Below are 21,057 nucleotides of genomic sequence, written 5' to 3' on the forward strand. Positions count from 1 at the left end.
ATTCAATGCAATCTCTATTAAAATACCAGGGACATATTTCACAGACCTAGAACAAATACTTCAAAAATTTATATGGAACCAAAAAAGACCCCAAATAGCCACAGCAATCTTGAGGAAGAAGAAGACAGTAGGAGGAATCACAATACCTGATATCAACCTACATTACAAGGCCACTGTAATCAAAACAACCTGATACTGGCATAAGAACAGACATATAGATCAATGAAACAGAATAGAGAACCCAGAAATAAACTCAGGTCAATATGGTAAACTAACATTCAACAAAGGGGGAAAAAACATAAAATGGAGTGAGAAGAGCCTCTTCAACAAATGGTGCTGGGATAGCTGAACAGGAACAGGAAAAGAAAAATGAAACTAGAATAAACTCAAGATGGATCAAAGACTTAAATGTAAGCCGTGACACCATAAACCTCCTAGAGGAAAACATAGGCAGGAAATTTTCAGGTATCCCACGTAGCAATATTTTCACTGATACATCTCTTAAGGCAAGACAAATAAAGGAAAGAATAAACAAATGGGACTATATCAAACTAAGGAGTTTCTGTTCAGCAAAAGAAAACATCAGCAAGATGAAAAGGGAACCAACCAGATGGAGAAACATATTTGCCAATGATATCTCAGACAAGGGATTGATCTCCAAAATATATAAAGAACTTATATGACTCAACACCAATAAGACAGACAACCCAATTGAAAAAAAGGCAAAGGACCTGAACAAACACTTCTCCAAGGAGGATATACAGAGGATCCATAGATATATGAAAGAATGCTCAACATCACTAGCTATCAGAGAGATGCAAATAAAAACCACGATGAGATACCACCTCACTCTAGTCAGAATGGCCATCATCAACAAATTAACAAACAATGAGTGCTGGTGAGGATGCGGAGAAAAAGGAACGCTAGTGCACTGTTGGTGGGAATGCAGACTGGTGCAACCAGTATGGAATTTCCTCAAAAAACTAAAAATAGACCTGTCTTTTGAACCAGTGACTCCACCACTAGGATTATACCTGAAGAATCCTGAAACCCCAATTCAAAGGAACTTACACAGTCCTATGTTCATGGCAGTGCTATTTACAATAGCCAAGTGCTGGAAACAGCCTAAGTGCCCATCTGTAGATGAGTGGATAAAAAACTGTGGTACATTTACACAATGGAATACTATGCAACAGAAAGAAAGAAGGAACTCCTGCCATTTGTGATAACATGGATGGAACTAGAGAGAATTATGTTTAGCGAAATAAGCCAGGCATGAAAGAAAAATGCCATATCGTATCACCTAGTATAGGAGACTAACGAACAACACAAACAAATGAGAAAAATTGAACCAGAGGCATGTAAACAAGGCACAGATAACAGTTACCATGCCAGGGGGGCGGAGGAAGAAGAGGGGTAAGTGAGGGAAGGGTTTAGTGAAGGAACTAGTATAAATAACCCATGGACAAGTACAACGAGGTGGGAATTGACTGTGGTAGAAGGGGTTGGCTGGGTGGGGGGGGAATAGGAGGGGAATGTGGGACAACTGTAATAGAAAGACAATAAATAAATCTAAATAAATAAAAAGTTTTGACAGGAAAAAACAGACAAAACTCAGGAATTCTGACTTCAGAAACCATGTTCTTTACTCTCGACTCTATACTGATCACTAGGGTAGAATGTATTTGTACAAACTGCTTACCCTAGTTTGAACAAAATATAAAATGGGTTAATTATCTAAATTTATATCCTATATAACAAGATATTAATATATATAATTTATAGAGTTTCTACAAATCAATAAGAAACATGATCCAGTAGTAAAATAGGGGGGAATATGCAGTTACCAAGTATATTCCACTTGTCCTAACCTGTACCCTAAATCCAAAGATCTACTTGTTATCTCCACTTGAATATCTCTGGCATCACTGACAAGAACTTATGTAAGGTGGCTATATTAATTTCCCAGGGCTGCTATAATAATCACACAAACTGGGTAGCTTAAGTCATAAGTTCATTCTTTCATAGTTATGGGGGCTAGAAGTTTAAACTCAAGGTGTCAGTAGGGCCATGCTCCCCCAAAAGAGCATTTTAAAAGGAAAATAAAACAACTATTTTTTCATACAAACAAAGCTAAAAGAATTGTTACCAGAGACCTACAATATGGAAAATAGCAAAGAAGTTTCTTTCAACTGAAGGAAAATTATTCTAGATGGAAACTCAAATATACAAGAAACAATAGAAATAATTGAAAAATGATAAATATTTGAATAAACAGAAAGTCTTTACTTGTTCAGTTTCTTTAAAAGTTAATTGACCTTTAAAGCTAAAGCAATGATATATTGTGAAGTTTATAAAATATGTAGAAGTAAAATGTATAATAATAAATATATCCCAAAAATAAGAGGTGTCATATAGAAGTATTGGTTTCAGATACTCACATTATATGCAAAGTGGTATAATATTTTATAAAGTAGACTTTAATAAGTCAAAGATGTATATACACTCTAGAGCAAACACTAAAAAACAAAACAAAGAAGTAGAGAAGTTAAAATGGAATACTCTCTTTTTTTTTTTTTGGCTTAAAACAGACAAATTTATTAACGTATAGTTCTGGAGGTCAAAAGCTCAAACTGTGTCTGATGAGATAAAATAAAGCTATCAGCAGAACTGCATTCCTTCTGGAGACTTTAGAGGAGACTTGATTTCCTTGCCTTTTCCATCTACAGTCACATGCATTCCTTAATACATGGCTTCTTCCTCCCAAATTTGTCGTACCATTAAATCCTAAAATCTTCTCTTGCAATTTCCTACTCCAGACCAGGTCCATATTAGAAAGAGAAAATATGACTACCATCAATGACCAGGAAATGGTATTGGTAAAGAATTCGTCATGTGATTCTGGTGGGAATAGAGATCCACTAGCTAAGCCAATGAACAGATGTTATCAATGGTGTCGCACTGGAAAGATCCTTTTTCAGAGCATTGTTCCAGAGCTCCTGTCTGAATGAGTATTTCTTCTTTATATCTTTGTTTGCTGGACTTCCAGCAGTTTGATTTTATGGAACTTCTGGTTGTCTCTAGTTCTGAGGTAGTTGTAGTCCTTCTTAATTGTGGAGGGAGACGCAGCATGTCTGTCTATGCCTCCATCTTGGCTGGAAGTCAAATACTATCTTTTTTTTTTTTTCAATTACAGTTGTCCCCTTTTCCCCCAATTTCTCTCCCCCACCCAACCCACCCCCTCTCCCACAATCATATCCCTCCCCGTTGTCCATGTCCATGAGTCTTTCATACAGGCTCTTTAATTAAACCCTTCCCTTACTTATCCCCCTTCTCTCCCTCTCCCCTCCCCCCTATTGACTGCTATTCTGCTCTTTGTTCTATTTAGTTCCTTTGTTTGTGTTGTTCTTTAGTTTCCTGTATTAGGTGATATCATATGGTATTTTTCTTTCTTTGCCTGGCTTATTTCACTAAGCATAATTCTCGCTAGTTCCATCCATGTTGTTGCAAATGGCAGGAGTTCCTTCTTTCTTTCTGCTACATAGTATTCCATTGTGTAAATGTACCACAGTTTTTGGATCCACTCATCTACAGATGGGCACTTAGGTTGTTTCCAGCACTTAGCTATTGTAAACAGTGCTGCAATAAACATAGGGGTGCATAAGTTCTTTTGAATTGGGGTTTCAAGATTCTTCGGGTATAATCCTAGTAGTGGAGTCATTGGTTCAAAAGGCAGTTCCATTTTTAATCTTTTGAGGTAATTCCATACTGTTCTCCATAGTGGCTGCACCAGTCTGCATTCCCACCAACAGTGCAGTAGGGTTCCCGTTTCTCCACATCCTCGCCAGCACTTGTTGCTTGTTGATTTGTTGATGATGGCCATTCTGACTGGTGTAAAATGGTATCTCATTGTGGTTTTTATTTGCATCTCCCTGATGGCTAATGATGCTGAGCATTTTTTCATGTGTCTATGGACCTTCTGTATGTCCTCTTCGGAGAAGTGTTTGTTCAGGTCCCTTGCCCATTTTTTAATTGGGTTGTTTGTTTTCTTGATGTTGAGTCATATAAGCTCTTTATATATTTTGGAAATCAGTCCCCTGTCTGTGATGTCATTGGCAAATATGTTTTCCCATATGGTTGGTTTCCTTTTCATCTTGCTGATGTTTTCTTTTGCTGAGCAGAAACTCTTTAGTTTGATGTAATCCCATTTATTTATTTTTTCCTTTATTTCTCTTGCTTTAGGAGATGTATCCATTAAGAGATTGTTACGTGAGATATCTGATATTTTCTTGCCTATGTTTTCCTCTAGGACTTTTATGGTGTCACGGCTTACATTTAAGTCTTTGATCCATCTTGAGTTTATTCTCATGTGTGGTGTAAGTTGGTGGTCTAGTTTCATTTTTTTGCAGGTCCCTATCCAGTTCTCCCAGCACCATTTGTTAAAGAGGCTCTTCTCACTCCATTTTATGTTCCTTCCTCCTTTATCAAAGATTAGTTGACCATAGAGGCCTGGGTTTATTTCTGGACTCTCTATTCTGTTCCACTGATCTATATGTCTGTTCTTATGCCAGTACCATACTGTTTTGATTACAGTGGCTTTGTAGTATTGTTTGATATCTGGTGTTGTGATTCCTCCTGCTGTGTTCTTCTGTCTCAAGATTGCTTTTGCTATTCGGGGTCTTTTTTGGTTCCATATGAATTTATGGAGTATTTGTTCTAGGTCTGTGAAATATGTCATTGGTATTTTAATAGGGATTGCATTGAATTTGTAAATTGCTTTGGGTAGTATGGCCATTTTGATGATGTTGATTCTTCCCATACAAGAACATGGTATTTGCTTCCATTTATTTGTATCTTCCTTAACTTCTTTCTTCAATGTTATGTAATTTTCAGAGTACAGGTCTTTTATGTCTTTGGTTAAGTTTACTCCTAGGTACTTTATTTTTCTTGTTGCTATAGTAAATGGTATTTTCTTTTTTGTCTCTGTCTCTGCTACTTTATTGTTGGTGTACAGAAATGCCTTAGATTTCTGTATATTTATTTTGTACCCTGCGATTTTGCCAAATTCACTTATTATATTGAGTAGTCTTTTAGTGGAGTTTATAGGATTTTCTAGGTATACTATCATGTCATCTGCATATAATGAAAGTTTCACTTCCTCTTTCCCAATTTGGATGCCTTTTATTTCTTTTTCTTGTCTGATTGCTGTGGCTAGGACTTCCAACACTATGTTGAAAAGGAGTGGAGAGAGTGGACAACCTTGTCTAGTTCCTGAGTTCAGGGGGAATGCTTTCAGTTTTTGTACAATGAGTATGATGTTGGCCTCAGGCTTCTCATATATAGCCTTAATTATGTTAAGATATGCTCCCTTTATTCCCATTTTGCTGAGTGTTTTCATCATAAATGGGTGTTGTACTTTATCAAATGCTTTTTCTGCATCTATTGATATGATCATGTGATTTTTGTCTTTCATTTTGTTTAGGTGATATATTATATTTATTGATTTGCGGATATTAAACCATCCTTGCATCCCTGGGATGAAGCCCACTTGATCGTGATGTATGATCTTTTTGATGTATTGCTGGATCCTGTTTGACAATATTTTATTGAGGATTTCAGCATCTATGTTCATCAGTGATATTGGCCTGTAGTTTTCTTTCTTTGTTGTGTCTTGACCTGGTTTGGGGATTAGGATAATACTGGCTTCATAGAAAGAGTTTGGGATTTTCCCCTCTTCTTGGATTTTTTGGAACAGTTTGAGGAGGATAGGAGTTAGTTCTTCCCTGAATGTTTTGTAGAATTCGCCTGTGAAGCCATCCGGTCCAGGGTTTTTGTGTGCCGGGAGATTTTGGATTACTGTTTCAATTTCCTTTTTTGTTATTGGTTTGTTGAGACTTTCCACTTCTTCTTGATTTAGTTTTGGGAGGTTGTATGTTTCTAGAAATTTGTCCATTTCTTCAAGATTGTCAAATTTCTTGTCATACAGTTGTCTGAAGTAATTTCTAACTATCATTTGTATTTCTGAGGTATCAGTCGTGATTTCTCCTCTTTCATTTCTGATTTTGTTTATTTGTGTCTTCTCTCTTTTTTTCTTGATTAGACTGGCTAGAGGCTTGTCGATTTTGTTGATTTTTTCGAAGAACCAGCTCCTAGTTTTGTTGATCTTTTGGATTGTTTGTTTAGTCTCTATGTCATTTAGTTCTGCTCTGATCTTGATGATTTCATTCCTTCTTCTTGCCCTAGGCTTTGTTTGTTGTTGTTGTTCTAGTTCTTGTAGCATTGTGGTTAGGTTTTTTATTTGAGATTCTTCTAGCCTTTTCAGATATGCCTGTATTGCTATAAACTTCCCTCTCAGGACTGCTTTTGCTGTGTCCCACAGGTTTTGGGTTGTTGTGTGCTCATTATCATTAGTTTCTAGAAATTTCTTGATTTCTTCTTTGATGTCATTGTTAACCCATTCATTATTTAATAGCATGTTATTCAATCTCCATGAGTTTGGGTGTCTTTGATTTTTTTCTCTGAGGTTGATTTCTAGTTTCAGGGCATTGTGATCTGAAAAGATGCTTGATATGATTTCAATTTTCTTGAATTTGTTGAGACTTGTTTTGTGACCTATCATGTGGTCTATCTTTGAAAATGTCCCATGTGCACTTGAAAAGAATGTATATTTTGCTTCTTTGGGGTGAAAAGTTCTATATATATCAGTTAGATCCATGTGGTTTAGTGTGTTGTTCAATGCCTGTATATCCTTGGTGTTTCTTTGCTTTGATGATCTGTCTATTGTTGATAATGGAGTGTTGAAGTCCCCTACTATGAGTGTGTTGTTGTTGATATCCTTTTTGTGGTCTTCTAGTATTTGCTTTATGTATTTGGGTGCTCCTATGTTGGGTGCATATATGTTTATCAAAGTCATATCTTCTTGATGGATTGTTCCTTTAAGTATTATGAAGTGTCCTTCTTTGTCTCTTTTTATTGTCCTTGCTTTGAAATCCATTTTGTCTGATATGAGAACTGCTACCCCGGCTTTTTTTTCCGGTCCGTTTGCTTGGAATATTTTTTTATATCCCTTTACTTTCAGTCTGTGTAAATCTTTTGTTTTGAGGTGTGTTTCTTGTAGACAGCAAATATGTGGATCCTGTTTTCTTATCCATTCCGTTACCCTATGTCTTTTAATTGGAGCATTTAATCCATTTACATTTAAGGTTATTATTGACGTGTATTTATTCATTTCCCTTTGTACCTCTGTTCGTCTCCTCTCTTGTTTTTTTCTTCTTTTTTTCTTAGAACAGTCCCTTTAGCATCTCTTGCAATGCTGGTTTGGTGGAGATGTATTCTTTCAGTCTTCCTTTGTCTGAGAAACTCCTTATTTCACCTTCTATTTTGAATGAGAGCCTTGCTGGGTAGAGTATTCTTGGTTGTAGGCCTTTGTTTTTCATTGCTTGAAATATTTTTGACCATTCCCTTCTGGCTTGTAATGTTTCTGTTGAGAAATCAGTTGATAGCCTTATCGGAGCTCCCTTGTATGTTATTTGCTGCTTTTCTCTTGCTGCTTTTAGGATTCTCTCTTTGTCTTGGAATGTTGCCATTTTAACTATGATGTGCCTTGGAGTGGGTTTTTGGGGGTTCCTCTTGATTGGAACTCTCAGTGCTTCTTGGATTTGCATAGCTTTTCCTCTCATCAGGTTCGGAAAATTTTCTGTCACTATTTCTCCTATCAGATTTTCAATTCCATGTTCCTTTTCTTCTCCCTCTCGTATTCCGATGATCCTTAAATTATTTTTCCTAATGCTATCCTGTAATTCCCTTACATCTTGTTCATATTTTTTCAATCGTTTTTCATTTTGCTGTATTGTCTGGGAGTTTTTCTCTACATTATCTTCTAACTCACTAATCCGATCCTCTGCTTTGTTAAGTCTGCTTTTGACTGATTCTACTGTGTTTTTCAGTTCAGAGATTGTATTCCTAAGTTCTTCCTGGTTCTTGTTAACAATTTCTATGTCTTTTTTTATGCTGGTGTAGTTCTCTGCCAGTTCCCTGTAATTTTCTTGGAGCTGCTGGTAACTTCCTTGAAGGTTGTCATAGTTGATTTTAAGGATGTCGAGTATATTGAGCTTCTTTACCACCATTGTTTTGAATTCCATGTCTGACATTTGGGCTATGTCTATTTCGTCTATCTCTCTTTCTGAGGATTCCTCTTTTCTTTTCATTGAGGGGTTATTTTTGCGTCTTACCATGTTGGATTCTTTTTGTTTTTATTTATTTATTTATTTATTTATTTATTTATTTATTTTGGGGGTGTAGTCTGCTTTGACTTTCCTCCTTTGTGGTGTAATATTCTTTATCGAAGGTCTGGGAGTTTCAGTGGTGCAGTCTCTTTGATATCCTGAGCCTGATGGTCTTGAGTTACCCTTTATGTCGTTTGTTTATGCTGTTCGGTTATATTTCAGATGTTCTTTGATAGGATCTTCCTTCTGGCTACTTGGTTGAGAGTCACTCTATCTGCTTTGTCTTGAGTTCTTTTGTGGATATGCTGTTAAAGACATAAACACACAGCCCAGGCAGGAGACCCACACCCTCAGAAAGTATCCCCCACTCTATCCTGCTATCGTTAGCCAACTAGCCCGTATTAATATAAATGTAAAGAGATTTGAGCTTTTATACTATAAGAAGAATAGATAAGAGTTGTTTTGGGGGAGGAAAAATATAATTTTTGATAGAGGGGTTGATAGATTAATAATAGTTGAGACTGTCAAATACTATCTTTTTTAATGTTCTGATTTTTAGAGAAAGAAAGCAGGGGAGAGAGAAAGACTGACTGTTGTCCCACTTATTTATGCATTCATTGGTTGTTTCTTGTGTGTGCCCTGCCCCGGAATCAAACCCACAACTGTGGCACATGGGGACGATGCTCTAACCAATTGAGCTACCCAGCCAGGGTTATAAAGTGCAACATTTAAAAATAATCCAAAAGACAGCAAAAAAAGAAAAAAGAAAAAGGGTAGAAAAACAAATGAGATAAACAGAAAACAATTAGAAAGATGGTATATTTAAACCAATTACATCAGACAAAATGACATAAAGATGCCACTAAAAGTCTGAGTTTTAGAAGAGTTAAAAAGCAATTATTTACTATCCACAGGAAATACTAAGAAAAAGAAAACTGGAAACACAATATTACAGTCAGGTGATGTAGAAACAGAACAAGGAATGTTACCAAAAATAAAGATTAATATATTTCATAATGAGAAAAAGATAAAATCATCAAGGAGACAAAACATTCTTCAACAAGTACACATCAAATAACAGAGTTTCAAAATATATAGAAAACTGACATATTGAAAGTAGATATAGGCAAATCCCTAATTATAGTTGGAAACTTAAACAATTCTTTCTCAGTAATCAATAGAACAAATAGACATAGTTAATAAGGACATGGACAATCTAAATATGATCAACCAACTTGAAATAATTGATACTTATAGAACACTATACCAAACAACTGTAAAATATACACTTTTCAAGTACACAAGGGACATTAACAAGATAGATGATACACTAGCCATAAAATAAGTCTCAATGTTCAGAGGACTTCCAGCCAAGATGGAGACCTAGACAGACACGCTGTGTTTCCCTCTACAACTAAGAAGGAATACAACTACCTCAAAACTAGATACAACCAGAAGTTCCAGAAAATCAAGCTGCATGGAAGTCCAAGAAAGATATAAAGAAGAAATACTCATCCAGACAGGTAGGAGGGGCAGAGCCACAGAGAGGAGGCAATGTGGTGGCGGCAGTGGCAGCAGCAGCAGCCAAAGCAGCAGCAGCAGCAGGCCGGCGGAAAGCGCAGTCACACATTTTAGAAAGTAGGGAGGGACACCTGGGGAGTGCTCCCAAGCACCAGACCAGACCACAGAGCTCACATACCCAGCGCCAGGGAAAATAGAGCCTCATTGCTTTTGACTGGGCAAGCCAGTGGGGGTTGAGACTCTCAGAAGAGTCTGTTTGTTTAAAGGTCCTAGAACATCTGCAGACCCACCCACTCTGGGAATGACGGCCAGGGAAACAGCTAGAGAGGTGCCAGTCCCATACAAAGTGGGAGAACTGCCTGGAAAAGAAGCAAGTGCTGAGCAAGCATCATTGTTCCCTCTCAGACCCCTCCCCCACAAATAGCACCACAATGTGGTGAAATGGGTCGCCCTGTACTGATGAATACCTAAGGCTCTGCCCCTTACAACATAGCAGGAGTGACAGCTCTACATAAGACACAGAGGCTAACAAACACAGAAGCCTGTCAAGATGAGGAGACAGAGAAGTATGGCCCAAAAAGGGGAACAGATCAAGTTTCCAGTGGGAGAACTAAGTGACGAGGAGATAGCCAACCTAACAAATGCAGGGTTCAAAACACTGGTGGTAAAGGTGCTCACAGGATTGACAGATATGCTTAAGTATGGCAAAAGCATAAGGAAAGAAGTGAAAGCTATGCTAAATGAAACAAAGTCAAATTCACACAAAACCAATGATGAAGGAAAGATTTGGAACATAAAAAAGAAAAAAATCAGTCAACCAGTACAGAATGAGGAAACAAGAATTGAAAAAAATGAGGAGAGGTTTAGGAACCTCTAAGACAACTTTAAATGTACCAATATCTGAACCATAGAGTTGGCCAGAAGAAGAGAAAGAGCAAGAAATTGAAAACTTATGTGAGAAAATAATGAAGAAAAACTCTCCAAATTTGGCAAAGGAAATAGACATACAAGTTCGGAAAGCACAGAGAGTCCCAAAGAAGCTAGACCAAAAAAAAGAACCCACACCAAGACACTTCATAATTAAAATGCCAAAGGTTCAAGATAAAGAGAGAATCTTAAAAACAGCAAGAGAAAAGTAGGAAGTTTCCTTCAAAGGGGTGCCTATAAGACTATCAGCTGAATTTTCAAAAGGAACTTTGCAGGCAAGAAGGGACTGGCAAGCAGTATTCAATGTGATGAAAAGCAACCTGCAACCAGGACTACTCTATCCAGCAAAGCTATCATTTAGAATGGAAGGGCAGATCAAATGTTTCCCAGACAAGATAAAGATAAAGGAATTCATCATCACCAAGCTATTATTATATGAAATGTCAAAGGAACTTACTTAAGAAAAAGATCAAAATTATGAACATTAAAATGACAACAAAAACTCACAATTGTCAACAACTGAATCTGAAAAATAAAAACAAAATCCAACTAAGAAACCAGAGTAGGAAAAGAATCATAGATATGGGGGTCATTTGGGGGATTAGTTTGGAGGGGGGAGGGTGAGAAATGGGGAAATGGTGCAGAAATTAAGAAGCATAATTGTTTGATACAAATAGGAGGAAGTTAAGAATAATATAGGATAGGTGAAGCCAAAGAGCTTATATGCACAACCCATGGACATGAACTAAGTGGGGTGGAATTGCTGGAGGGAAGGGGATACCAAGCAGAGGGGAACAAAGGGAAAAACTTGGAACTACTATAACAACATAATTAATAAAATATACTTAAAAATAAATCTCAATAAATATAAAAAAACTGAAAACATACAGAACATATCCTTTGATCACAACTTCAATTAGAAATAAAAAACAAAAAGGATATAAAAAGTTCCAAGTATTTAGACATTAAATGCATTTCTAAATGACCAATGAGACAAGCAAGAAATCACAAGAGAAATTAGAAAATATTTCAAACAAAATTATAATGAAAACATAATGTACCAAATTTTTTGAGATGGAGCTAAAGCAGTGCTTAGAGGAAATCTTACATATTTAAATGCTTATATTAAAAAATAAAAGGAGTTTAAAATAAATTATCTAGAAATAGCAAAAGAAATTAAACCCAAAAGTAAGTGAAAGGAAGGAAATAACAGAAATCAATGAAATAGCAAACAATTGAAAAAATTCGATAAAACAAAATGCTGGTTTTTATGAAAAAATTTTAAAAGTGATAAGCCTCTAGCTAATCTGATCAACAAATAGAGAAAATACAAACAACCAATATCATGTATAAAAGATGGAATATTACTAAAGATCCTAACTTATTAAAAGAATAATAAAGAAATATTATGGACAAGTTTATACCAATAAATTTGACAACTTAGGAAAAAGACAATTTCTTTGAAAGGCACAAAATGGTAAAAGTATCACAGAAATAGAAAGTTGAATAGACCTATACATATTAAAAAACTATTCCTCAAAGAAAACTGAAAGTCTAAAAGTTTTTTAAAGGAAAAGGTCTTACACAAACTCTTTCAGAAAACAAAGATAAAGGACATAATTTCCAAATTCATTTTATTCGACCAGCATTACTCTTATACAAAAAACAAAGATGTTACAAGAAAATAAAATTTTAGGCCAGTATTTTTTATAAGCATAGATATTGAGAGCCTTAACAAAATACTAGAAAATCAAATTTAACAATATATATAAAGGATAATAATCATAATCAAGTGAGTTTTTTTTTTCAAGAACGTAGGTAGGCTTATCTTTCAAAAATCTGTCAATGTAATTCACTACATTCACAGAATTTTTAAAAATTATATGATCATCTCAATAGATGCAGGAAAAGTATTTGACAGTTCCATGCCCTTTAATGAAAAAGAGTCTCAGCAAACTAGTGTGGATCTTAAGAAAGAATGTATCTTCCAGGAAGGACTCTTAGTGGTAAACTGAACCCAAATTCATAACTAGAATCTAGCAACCATTGCTAACAGAGGCCTCTCACACACATTGCCTTTCAGGGAAAATTCATAGATTGAGGTAATAAGCCTCCTGCTAATATTCCTGCCATCTGAGCCAAATTTTATAAAGGAGTTCATGAAATCATCTTTCAACTAATGGGCTGAGATATGGCTCATCCAATCAGAACTGCATGACTAGACAATATCCTCATTTGCATCCATACTAACCATTCAGAGTGACTCCATAATGACCAATCAGAAGTGCACCATTTAAACCAATAAGAATTGTACTATTTTGACCAATCAGACTGTGCAATTTGCATTCCTCACTTGCATAAAAGTGGACCAATCAGGAACTAGGATAGCACTTTCTCTATAAAAAATGAACTCCCCTTTGTTTTGGTGGAACACAGTTTTCATCAAAAGATGTGTTTCCCCTGTTTGCAAGCTGTTCATCTGAATGAAGTTTCTCCTCTTTCTGCACCCCAGATTTGGGAATTTTTTTTAACATTAGATTGGTGGTAATAACCTTTTGTTGACAACAGGAATGTAAAGAAACTTTCTCAATCTGATAAAATAACTTTTATGAAAAACCTACATAAGAATAAAAGACCAAAAATTTACCACTAAAGGTGAGGTATACTCTAATATGTCCACTTTCACCATTTCCATTCAACACCGTGTTGGAGATCCTAGCCAGTGCAATAAGACAAGTAAATAAAATGAAGCACATACAAATTAAAAAAGAAGTAAAACTGCCTCTACTTACCATCAACATCATTATTTATGTAAAATCTTAAGTACTCTACAAAGTGCCACTATAATTAACACATAATTTTAGAAAGTTTTCAGGATATAAATTTAATATTTAGCAGTCAATTATATTTCTATATACTAGCAACAACTAATTGAAATTTAAAAAATTTTTAAGTGCCATTTATAACAGCATCAAAAATTTAGCAAAAATTAATTAGAGGTAAAAAAAAAAAAAACATTGAAATGTGCCGAGGACTCATGGCAACATGACATACTAGGCTAAAGCAATAAAACTCTCTCCCTCTACTTTAAACACCTCTTAACACTGGAGTTCCCAACAGATTAATTCATGAATTTTTTTTCCCCAGCTGAACCCATTTCTCATCTCAGGATTTTGAATTTCATCTAATTAAATTAAATTATATATATATCACTTATACCTATTCTCCTGTCCTATATATTCAATGGCTTACTTAGCATGCCTACTTGAATGTATAATAGACACTACACACTTAACATGTTTAAGACTGAATTTCTTATTTTCCACCACTCCCCACCTACTCCTGCAGTCTTCCCTATGTTAGCAATCATTTTTCCAGAGACTCTAGTCAGAAACTTTGAAGTCCTCTTTTACTCCTCTCTTTCTCTCACATCCTCTCTCCAAATCAACAAACCGTGTTGGTTCTAAATTCAAACTATAATCAGAACCTGACCCCTTCTCTACTCCTCCACCAACCATCCTGGTAAAGCCACCATCGTCTGTTGCCTGGCTCATTATAATAGCTTATAATTCTTCTTGCTTTTACTTTTGCATTTATACAGTCTGTTATGTAGAATGAAGCCAAAAGAATCATTTTTAAAGGTAAGTATAATCAGTTCACTCTTCTACTTACAACTTATGTATTCCCAGTATGTAGAATAGTAACTGGATACAATGAATGTGCTCAGTAAATTAATGTTAAATAAGTGAACAAAAAATGTATAAAATGTAATTTAAATATTGTAACATAAAATGAAGCTCAAAACAAAGACAGCATTTAGTTTCCTCTCTGTGGAAAGTCAAACTAGGCTTTGAAGAAGATGAACTGGCAGCAACTCTCAAAGACAAGGATAGCCCTTAACGGCCATGGAGATTGCATGAAACCCAAGGCCTCTATAAGCTTTGTTCCATAAGTAGACTAAAAAAGATCTCATCCGCAGTCAGAGAAGTATCATGAAAGCATGCCATTCACACAGAACAAAGGGTGATGAGAAAAAATAATTTTCAAGAAATATAATTTCTAGGTTTGTGCCACAAACAGATGTCGGGTCCAAATTCATCCTTCCAGAGTGGTGTAGGAACTCCAAGATGATTAGCATACAAACTGCTCTAGAGTCACTGAAACTCTAAAGCTCTACCAAACTAAACATGATATCACGCTGTAATAACACTTTCAAGCTCAGAACACATTAAACAACTTAAACTTTTACAGCTTAAGATTTTATTTATTTATTTTTAGAAGGGAAGGGATGGAGAAACAGAGGAAGAGAAACATCGACTGGTTGCCTCTGATATGTGCCATGTCAAGGGACTGAACATGCAGCCCAGGCATGTGGCCTCATCAGGAGTGTAACCAGTGACCTTTGGCTTTGCGGGACAATACCCAAGTAACTGAGCCAGGTTGCCAAGGGCTAAATCAATGTTACTTTTTTAAAAAGTTTTCTCAATTTTTTAGAAAACTGATATTCTAGTACAGCTGTCCCAACTTTTTCTCCCATTGCACTTCCATGCCCTGCCCAGCCCCTGCTCCCAGTCAATCCCCACCCTGTTGTCCATGTCCATGAGTCATTTACATTAGTTCCTTGACTAGACCCTTCCTCTTCTTTACCCTCTTCGCCTCCTCCCCTCTCCCCTCTGGTGACTGTCAGTCTATTCCTTGTTTCCATGCCTCTGGTTCTATTTTGCTCATTTGTTTTGTTCATTAGCTTCCTGTATTAAGTGAGATAATATGGTATTTTTCTTTTGGCACTTGCTTACTTCACTAACCATAATACAATCCAGTTCCATCCATGTTGTTGCAAAAGGTAGGAACTCCTTCTTTCTTTCTGCTGCATAAAATTTCATCATGTAAATATACCACAGTTTTTTGATCCACTGTGTAGAATTCCATCATGTAAATGTACCACAGTTTTTTGATCCACTTTTCCACTGATGGGCACTTAGGCTGTTTCCAACACTTGGTTACAAACATAGGGATGTATTGCTTATTAAGGATTCCAAATTGCTGTTTCAGGGTTCTTCAGGTATAATCCTAGCAGTAGAATAACTGGATCAGAAAGCAGTTCCATTTTTAGTTTTCTGAGGAAATTCCATACTGTTTTCTGCAGTGGCTACACCAGTCTGCATTCCCACCAACAGTACACTATGGTTCCTTTTTCTCCACATCCTTGTCAACTCTTGTTGTTTGTTGATTTGATAATGAGGGCCATTCTGACCAGTGTGACATGGTATCTCATTGTGGGGTTTTTTTAATTTATTTTTTTATTGTTTTTCTATTACAATTGTCCCCCCCACCCAGCCCACCTCTTCTCCCACAGTCAATCCCCACCACATTTTCCATGTCCACAGGTTATTTATACTAGTTCCTTTACTAAATCATTCCCCTACTTATCCCCCTCCCCTCACCTCACCCCTGGTAACTGTTACTCTGTTCCTTGTTTCTGATTCAATTTTGTTCATTTGTTTGTGTTGTTCATTAGTCTCATGTATTAGGTGATATGATATGGTATTTTTCTTTCAGTTCCTGGCTTATTTCGCTAAGCACAATTCTCTCTAGTTCCATCCATGTTGTCGCAACTGGCAGGAGTTTCTTCTTTCTGCTGCATAGCATTCCGTGGTATAAATGTACTAGTTTCTTAATCCAAACACCTACAGATGGGCACTTAGGCTGTTTCCAGCACTTGGCTATTGTAAATAGCATTGTTATGAACATAGGGGTTCATATGTTCTTTTGATTGGGGCTTCAGGATTCTTCCGGTATAATCCTGGCAGTGAATCACTGGTTCAAAAGGGAGTTCCATTTTTAGTTTTTTGAGGAAATTCCATACTGTTTTCCATACTGGCTGCACCAGTCTGCATTCCCATCAACAGGGCACTAGGGTTCCCATTTCTCCACATCCTCACTGGCACATGTTCTTTGTTGATTTGTTGATGATGGCCATTCTGACCAGTGTGAAGTGGTATTTCATTGTGGTTTAAATTTCCATCTCTCTGGTGGCTAATGATGTTGAGTATTCTTTCATATGCCTATGGGCCCTTTTTATATCCTCCTTTGAGGAGTATCTGTTCAGGTCCTTTGCCCATTTTTTAATTGGGTTGTCTGTCTTATTGGTGTTGAGTCATTTAAGTTCTTTATATATTTTGGAGATCAATCCCTTGTCTGAGATATCATTGGCAAATATGTTTCCCCATCTGGTTGGTTCCCTTTTCATCTTGCTGATGTTTTCTTTTGCTGAACAGAAACTCTTTAGTTTGATATAGTCCCATTTGTTTATTCTTTCCTTTATTTCCCTTCCCCTGGGGGATATATCAGCAAGAATATTGCTGTGTGTGATATCTGAGATTTTACTGCCTATGTTTTCCTCTAGGACTTTTATGGCATCATGGCTTACATTTAAGTATTTTATCCATCTTGAGTTTATTCTAGTGTATGGTGTAAGTTGGTATTCTAGTTTTGTTTTGTTTCGGGGTTTTTTTTTTTTTTTTTTTTGCATGTCCCTGTCCAGTTATCCCATCACCATTTGTTGAAGAGGCTATTTTCATTTCATTTTATGCTCTTTCCCCCTTTGTCAAATATTAATTGACCATAGAGACCTTGGTTTATTTGTGGGCTCTCTATTCTGTTCCATTGATCTATATGTCTGTTCTTATACCAGTACCAGACTATTTTGATTACCATGGTCTTGTAATGTAGTTTGATGTCAGGTACTGTGATTCTTCCTGCTATGTTTTTCTTTCTTGAGATTGCTGAGGCTATTCAGGGTCTTTTTTGGTTCCATATAAATTTTGAAGTATTTGTACTAGGCCTGTGAAATATGTCATTGGTATTTTAATAGAGATTGCATTAAATCTATCAACTGCTTTGGGTAGTATGGACATTTTAATGATGTTGATTCTTCCCATCCATGAACATGGTATATGCTTCCATTTATTTGTATCTTCCTTAATTTGTTTCTTTAGAGTTCTGTAGTTTTCTGAGTACAGGTCCTTTACCTCCTTGGTTAAGTTTACAGTAGTCCCTCTCTATATTGCGGTTCACTTTTCGCAGCCTCACTGTACCGCAGGATTTTTAAAAATATATTTAATTATGTATCGCGGATGTTTCGTTATATTTGCAGTACTGTATACATACATTGTTAAAGTTACGTAGGTTTAAGAGTGGAGAATAAATGTAAGATTCCTACTTCATGGGAGGGTCTAGAATGTAATACCTGCAATAAGTGAGGAAATACTGTATTCCCAAGTAGTTTATTTTTCTTGTTGCTATAGTAAATAGAAATTTTTTTTAGTTTCTATCACTGATATTTCATTGTAGGTGTACAGAAATTCCTTCAACTTCTGAATATTGACTTTTTACCCTCCTATTTTGCCAAATTCACTTATTAGGTCAAGTAGTTTTTTTTGTGGGGTCTGTAGGGTTTTCTATGTACACTATCATGTCATCTTGAAATAATGACAGTTTTACTTCCTCCTTTCCAATTTGGATGCCTTGTATTTCTTTTTCTTGTCTGATTGCTGTGGCTAGAACTTCCAAGACTATGTTGAATAGAAGTGAAGAGAGTAAACATCCTTGTTTGTTCCTGATCTTAGGGGGAAAGCTTTCAGTTTTTGCCCATTGAGTATGATGTTGGCTTCACGTTTCTCATATATGGCCTTTATTATGTTGAGGTATGCTCCCTCTATTCCCATTTTGCTGACAGTTTTCATCATAAATGGGTGTTGTACTTTATCAAATGCTTTTTCTGCATCTATTGATACAATCATGTGGTTTTTGTCTTTCATTTTTGTTTATGTGGTGAATTAATTTATTGATTTGTGAATTATACCATCCTTGCATCCCTGGAAAGAATCCCACTTGATCGTGGTGTATGATCTTTTTAATGCATTGCTGGATCCGGTTTGTCAGTATTTTGTTGAGGATTTTAGCATCTATGTTCATCAGTGATATTGTCCTGTAGTTTTCTTTCTTTGTTGAGTCTTGACCTGGTTTTGGAATCAGGATAACATTAGCCTCATAGAGTTTGGGAGTCTTCCCTCCTCTTGGATTTTTTGCAATAGTTTGAGAAGGATAGGAGTTAGATTTTCTGTAAGTGTTTTGTAAAATTCACCTGTGAAGCCACCCGGTACAGAGCTTTTGTATCCTGGGAGTTTTTTTTATTACGGTTTCAATTTCACTAGTGTTATTGGTTTATTCAGGCTTCGTGCTTCTTCTTGATTCAGTTTTGGAAGATTATATGTTTCCAGAAATTTGTCCATTTCCCCCATGTTGTCAAATTTCTTGTTATACAGTTGTTGATAGTAATTTCCTACAATTCTTTGTATTTCTGTGATATCCGTTGTGATTTTTCCTCTTTTGGATTTGATTTTATTTATTTGGGTCTTCTCTCTTTTTTTCTTGATGAACCTGGTTAAAAGCTTGTCGATTTTGTTTATCTTTTCAAAAACCACCTCCTGCTTTTATTGATCTTTTGAATTGTTCTTTTAGTCTCCATGTAATTTAATTCTGCCCTGAACTTGATTATTTCCTTCCTTGTACTCACACTGGGCTTTGTTTGTTGTTGTTCGAGTTCTTGTAGATGTAGAGTTAAATGGTTTATTTGAGATTCTTCTATCCTTTTTTAGGTAGGCCTATATTGCTATGGACTTCCTTCTTAGGACTGCGTTTGCTGTGTCCCATAGGTTTGGGGCTGTTGTGTGCTCATTTCCATTTGTTTCCAGAAAATTTATTATTTCTCCTTTCTTTTTTTAGTCATTAGAAATAATATTTTTATTAATTATAACAAATGCATCATACCAAGGTAAGATAACAATGGAAGAAATGCATAAAGGATATATGAGAACTATAATCTCAATTTTTCTGTAAATCTAAAACTGTTCTAAACAATATTTTTAAAGTATTTCAAAGTTTACAAGTACACAGTAACATAAATGTATAGGAAAAAAAGTCTAGCAATACCTCTATTACTATCCAAATAATTGGAGACATATTAAAGGGAAGGTAAAAGAGAAAATAAAAACCAATTTAGGCTTCTCTCTCATCAGCAGAAAAGTTTTATTCTTTATAAGGACAAACAAGTTATACCACATCCAAGGACTTACCTTACAGACACAAACCAAAGTAGCCACTTAAAGCATTAGATATGGAGGCATGAGACACACGGGGGAAAATGCTTCGCTGTCTGCAGCTTACACCAAACTGCTCCATCGACAGGCAGCTGAGCTCTGCTAGCGCTTGGGTGTGGCTGAGGGGAGTACAGCTACAGAACCAAAGGAGAACAGCTGTTTTCCACAAGTACTGAAGCATTTTAAAACTGTATTGTTAGGGATATATTTCGATGGTGAAGGGAAGAGGGGGAAAGAGCCGAGTCCCTTCCCACAGGGCATTATGCAGCCTTGCACAGGGCGACAGCAGAGAAGCGGTGTTCTCCTTGCTCATGCTCAGTGAATTCTCTGCAGACCTTGGCAGCATCCTGCAGCAGTGAGTCCTCTGCACTGGTGCCATGGTTCACCAGAAAAGGCATTCATCCATCAAGTTCATAGAGGTGGCCATCCACGTTGTTAAACAGAATAAAATGGAAGTTCACTTTGTCATCTACCCGACACTGGCTTTCCTGTGCCATGGCGTCATGGGCTGCCTGAATAGCCTCATTCTTCTCGAAGCATTTTGCTCTGTCTTCAGGGGACAACTTCTCAGTTTCATAAAGAAACTGTTTCAGAACTGACCCATTCTCAAATTCCAGTTTGTCCTGATTATTGGCCACTGCGTGTATAAGTCCGATGGTACACAGGAGTTCCCAATGGTCTGCTTCATGAAGTACACTTTAGGGCTGACTTCTTGCCCCTTCAGCTCTTCGATCTGTTTTTTTCTGAAGTTCTCATGATGGGCGGTGAGTGAAAACAGCAGCAGCAGCGCGCACGTGGGCGCAGGCACTGAGCTCAGTCTCCTCCTCCAGCCCCAGCACCTCCACGAAGCGCCACTGGCCAGCGACCCCCAGCCGGGCCAGCACTTTGTTCAGCATCTTGGGGTTAATCTCCATGGGTTTGAGCTGCATCTTCGCGAATGGCAGGTGAGATCACTACTCAGAGAAGAGGAAAAACAGCCTATTTCTCCTTGATGTCATTTTTAACCCATTCATTATTTAATAGCATGTTATTCAGTCTCCAGAATTTGAATGTTTTTCAGTATTTTTCTTGAGGTTACAAGCCACTGTGACTTGAGAAGATGCTTGATATAATTTCAATTTTCTTGAATTTGTTGAGGCTTGTTTTATGCCCTACCATGTGGTCTATCTTTGAAAATGCTCCATGTGCACTTGAAAAGAATGTATATTTTGCTTCTTTGGGGT

At 36.6% G+C, this 21,057-nt stretch overlaps 1 pseudogene; it reads right to left on the bottom strand.

Moving 5' to 3' along the window:
* Positions 1-20,094: 20,094 nt before the first annotated feature.
* LOC149994460 (ubiquitin carboxyl-terminal hydrolase isozyme L1 pseudogene) lies at positions 20,095-20,763 on the bottom strand (annotated as a pseudogene).
* Between the last annotated feature and the right edge of the window lie 294 nt (positions 20,764-21,057).

Source organism: Furipterus horrens, unplaced genomic scaffold, assembly GCF_987537825.1.
Source record: "Furipterus horrens unplaced genomic scaffold, mFurHor1.1.pri manual_scaffold_13, whole genome shotgun sequence".
NCBI classification, from domain to species: domain Eukaryota; kingdom Metazoa; phylum Chordata; class Mammalia; order Chiroptera; family Furipteridae; genus Furipterus; species Furipterus horrens.